The sequence below is a fragment of the Sinocyclocheilus rhinocerous genome, unplaced genomic scaffold (genome assembly GCF_001515625.1).
Source record: "Sinocyclocheilus rhinocerous isolate Xijiao unplaced genomic scaffold, SAMN03320098_v1.1 scaffold474, whole genome shotgun sequence".
NCBI classification, from domain to species: Eukaryota; Metazoa; Chordata; class Actinopteri; order Cypriniformes; family Cyprinidae; genus Sinocyclocheilus; species Sinocyclocheilus rhinocerous.
This window is the reverse complement of record NW_015644625.1, coordinates 614399-619525: the sequence shown is the minus strand read 5'-3', so window position 1 is coordinate 619525 and position 5127 is coordinate 614399. Positions and strand designations below refer to the sequence as shown.

General features: G+C 35.5%; 1 protein-coding gene and 1 long non-coding RNA gene across 4 annotated transcripts in view; one reads left to right on the top strand and one right to left on the bottom strand.

Annotated features, from left to right (window-relative positions):
* LOC107758533 (uncharacterized) overlaps nucleotides 1–4683 on the top strand; it is an 8126-nt gene extending 3443 nt beyond the window's left edge. Inside the window, exons 2-3 of the long non-coding RNA XR_001642038.1 lie at nucleotides 4270–4494; nucleotides 4632–4683. This is a non-coding gene — a long non-coding RNA (uncharacterized LOC107758533). The remainder of the gene's footprint in view (nucleotides 1–4269; nucleotides 4495–4631) is intronic.
* Nucleotides 1–5127, bottom strand: part of ppp3cb (protein phosphatase 3, catalytic subunit, beta isozyme) — a 54042-nt gene that overhangs the window by 31663 nt on the left and 17252 nt on the right. The gene's annotated exons all lie outside the window — the stretch shown is intronic.

Here is a 5127-nt window from a genome sequence, read left to right as displayed (position 1 = left end):
AGATTGCTGGTAATCAAACAGTTGGTGGTTGCCATTGACTTCCATAGTATTTTTTTTCCTACTATGGAAGTCAATGGCAACCACCAACTGTTTGAATACCAGCAATCTTCAAAATATCTTCTTTTATGTTCGACATAAGAAAGCAACTCATACAGGTTTGGAACGACATGAGGGTGAGTACATGATGACAGAATTTTCATTTTTGGGTGAACTATCCCTTTAAGTATATTAGCAATGCAGTCCGGTGTACCGACTAAACATGCTACCTATCAGATTGTGCTACCAAAAATGTATTTGCATTGTTTTAAGGGCAAGTTTAGGTTTAGGGTAGGAGTAGGTATGGACATTTAAAAAAGCCTCAACCCACATGAATAAGATGCTGGTAGCACAATCTGATAGGTAGCATTTTTCGGTATCGATTTGTGCTAACGTTACCTATCTTTTTAATGGGAGGTAGCCACCGGTAACCTGAGCTACAACTTCTCTACTCAACACAGCAACTGAGCTTCAGTTTAACTAGCCTGCGAGTTTATAGACGTCGCTTACCATGTCAGCTGAGCGACTGATCAGTCTTTTTAAATCCCTAATAAAGATTTAATCGACTAAATTCTTAAATCACGAAGGTTTCTTCTGAATCTACTTCGCAACACAAGGTAGTCTACAAAACGTTTACTGTTGTACTTCCAGGTGAAAGCGGAAGTTATCAAAATAAAAGTCCCACTGTTAAACATTTTCTGCCGTTTTTGCATCGTGATATATCTATATATACTAGTCAACATTTGAAGTGGATCAAAACCTTTCATCAAAGTTGTCCTAAAACCTAAAACCAAAATGCGTTCATGTCTTAGGACAACTTTGATGAACTTTTTCGATCCCCTTCAAATGTTGACTACTGTATATGTGTCACGTTTATGATCTGTTTCTGTTTAGATTTCCCTGTGTGTCTGTTCTTCCTGCCGGTGACCTAGTTTTCCTGTGCTCCCTGATTAGTTCATTAGTTTCCACCTGTGTTGATTAATCATCTCATTAGTTCCCTTTGTTTGGTTCTTGCTTATAAGCCCTCAGTTCTCCCTTAGTCTTGGTCCATTCTCTGTCATGTTTAGTTGTGTTATCATCGTCTCCTGGTTCCTGAGTTGTTTATTAAAGTATTCTGTGTTTGAATCGCACTCAGATTCTTCAGTCCTATTCTAGGTACACACTGCACGCTGACAATATGATGATTTACCTGCTGGCTTGCTGGAGCTTTGAATCCATGTTTGCAATGTTAAACTGGCTTTAGCAGCCTCCCTCCGCTCTTTCTCTCTCTGTCTCTGTCTTCCTTTTTTTTGTCTACAAATTGTGCCAACAACAGCAAATTTGGTGTTATTTATATTAGATCTGATCGGTACAATAATTTGATTAGACATTCTAATTGTAAGAACGTGGATATTTTGTACAAGTTGTTAGCACTTTTTTGGTGAGAGGGACACCTCAGCCGATGAGAGCAGAGAGGCAGTGGCTCTAGCCATCGAGCCACCCCCTGTGCACGGCCCTGTTGAATTAACATTTGTGATATGCTTTTTATCTAAAATCAAAACAATTTTATATCAACCACTTTAAAAGCTGAATTTAGTGCTGTTTTGGCATCACATCATTATAATGTACAGAATGAAAATGACTGTTAATGACTATTAATCCATTAAAGATTTTAAGTATTAACTTTAGGGTTATAAAATTGTCACTATTTTTATCCTTTTTTTTTGGCTTCAGTATTTTATTTTAAATGGTCCTAAACAATGAATTTTTAAAGTACAAATATTCCATGTAGTCCCTCAATTGATTAAATAAAGCTGGTCAATATGTGATAAATAGATATTAAAAGTATATATTATAATATTAATCTAATATTAAAACACAGTTTAAAGTCAACCATGTTAAATGCTGAATTTAGTGAAATTCACTCAACATTCTAATGTGCAGAATATAAAACGTATATTCTTTTTAAAACTTGAAAAAAAAAATAAAGTTGGACTTTCTTTAGTATTTTGGTTATTTTTTCTTCAGTAGTTTATTTTAAATAGTCCTGGAGTGAAAAAAAAAAAATATATATATATATAAAATAAAATATTCCAACTAGTGCCTCTAATTATCAAAAAAAGTTTTTTTTTTAAACCAGCAAAACAATTATTTAAAAAAAACAATTAATTGTAAAATTAAGCAAAACGCTGCCTAAAATAGGACATGTATTTCATGTCAGCTACCCACATACACATTTTTGCATATTGTGATCAGCAATGCCAATAAGGAGCTGCTATCTGCTCTGTGTCAACATTGGTGTTGACCTTTGACCTCTGGCATGGAAATTTAATATCAGCATTTCATGAATACTCGCTGCGCCTTTATTTTCTTCTCTCCGTCAAACTTCCTTCTAGCCCTTTCACAGCCTGCACGCTCTCTGCATGTGTGTGCGCGCGTGTGATAGAGCAGGTCAAGGCAGGACAAGCAGCGGCAGTGTGAGGTCAGGATAACTGACCCACGTATGTGTGTATTTGTGTGTGTGACACCCTCCAGCTGCTGAGACAGATGCTGAGACTCCTTCTGCATCTACTAGAGACTGATCAAAACAAGCAGCAGATCGAACACACTCACACAAACACTCTGATCCCTCTCTCTCACTCAAATGCACACATACAAATACACTCACAAAAGCCTCAAACGCATTCACAAACAAACAAACAAAAAAATTTCTGACTGTTCACATCTCATTTCTGACTGATATTTTGCAGAATTTGGTATCTTGGCACACCCAAATTGTCATGATTTTCTCACTTTCCTGTATGACTTACTTTCTTCCATTGAACAGAAAAGGAGACATTTTGTTGAGTGTTTACGCTGCTCTTTTCTATACAATGAAAACACACAATCACCAGCGGCTGTAAAGCTTTTAAAAAGACAAAAAAAAAAAAGCACCATATGGTTTAATTTGAGCTATTGTTGTCTGAAGCTTAATTAAAAATTAATCTAACTAGCTTGCAAGAGGAAATGGAGATCAAAAACTTGTCTGTGTATGAATCTGTCCAGCGGTAGACATATAGTTTGTGCTTTATGAACAGTGCCACTTGGTACTTCAAGTTTTATGGGGAAGATGAAATCTTTTATTGTGTTTGCTGTAGTATCATTTTTCATCCTGTCAGGAGCAGCACAATTTTCATCTGGAAACCAAAATGTATTTTATTTTTTTTTATTTTTTTACTGCTGTTGTTCCTGCATCCTGTTTTCATTTGTATAGATAGAACTGCTTTGATAATAACAGAAAATATACTGTTCTAAATTAAGATACAAAAAAGTAGGCTATTTGGATTAGTATTGTGGTTGTCAAAACTTAGTGGAGCATGTCGATAGTTAAATTGATTGACTATTGTTTGATATTTTGATAGTTTGGATTCAGGAGGATTTTTTCATACTCTTATTCAGCAAGGATGTATTAAACTGATCAACAGTCACAGAAATCTTTTGTAGCATTATAAATGTTTTTACTATTTAAAATCAATGCTGTCCTTTTGTGACACTGAGTGGAGTAATGGCTGCTGAAAATTCAACTTTGCATCACAGGATTAAATTACATTTTACAATATATTAACAATATTATGACATAAAACAGTTATTTTAAATTGTAATATTTCACAATGTTACTGTTTTTATTGTATTTTCAATCAAGCAGTCTTGGTGAGCAAAGAGACATAAGATACACAAGAGGCTACTGTATGGCAGTTAAACTTATTTCAGCTAAAATAACTGCTGAAATAACAAGTCAGTTGTTGACTGAGGAATGTGACAGTATATTGACAGAGTGGACAGTGGCTCACATACAGTCTATGAAGGAATGATCTGATTAGTCAGAAAGCTTAGGGATTGTCTATAAATTCTCCATCATGGTTGAACACGAACCTTAACGGCACAGTTCAAACTCAAAAATGTCATCATTTACTCACCCTCATGTCATTCCAAATTACTTTCTTTCATTTGTGGAACACAAAGATACTTACAAAAATATACATTTATTGTATACACTGTTGTTTAGATCCAATTTATTTTCAAAATATAATTTTGTGTGTTTTTATTTATAGACTTGGGTCAAACTTGTATGTACGTATAAATTTCTTTGCATTATATAACAAAATATCAATGAACAGCAGTCCAATCACAATGTGCAGTAGTTTGGTTGATAATCTCTCTCCTTTTATCTCCCTGCTATTTTTTCTGTCTCCTTCTCTGTCCTCCTGCTCCTAGCAGTCGACCTCACCTTGACTCCCTCCTGTAAGATACGTTCCTCTCAGAGTAACACTTCCAAACAGCCGGCCCTCCCTCACGCATTCACGGGTGATGAAAAGGATTGTTCTGCGGATCCGTTGAGCCCGCTGGAGCCCCACCAGTGGTAACACAGATAATGGCCTAGAATCATACTTTGGGAAAGTAGGCCGCTGACAGGCTCGTGCTTGTTCCCGGACCCCAGAGGTACGAGGGGAGGGACTCATTCAGGTCACAGCTGTGCTAGAGCCTCTCTCACTCTCTCTCTCTATTTCACTTTTTCCTTCCCTCTCCTCCCTGACCGTTCACTCCTGCCCTCACCCCGTCCTGACCCCCACTCTCAGGAAGACACTCACAAAGGTTTGCCTTCGATTCTGAACCCCTGCTGTGGAGGAGAAACTGTTGGTACACTTGTACCAATAATTTTTAATAATGTTTTTAATAATGTAGAAAAAAAATTTAAAGACCGTATGTTTTTTATATATATTTAATCGCACCTTTTTTATGATTGAAGGTGAGTGACACTGATACCAATACTACTGATGTCTCTAGGAAACTGTTCTTTTTATCCAAATATTTAACCATTGACTACACTGTAAAACCGGATAAGTTAATATAACTCAAAAAAATAGTTGAAACTGATTACATCGAAATTTTAAAGTTATATTAACTAAATTTTATAAGTTAAAGAAACATAATTTTTTAAGTAAATGTTTCTAAGTAATTTTAACTGATATTAACTTAATCTTACAAGTTACTACAACATTATTGATCAAGTTCATTTTACAAGGAGTTTTTGGGTTCACAGAACCAATTAAAATTAAATAAAGATGACTTAAA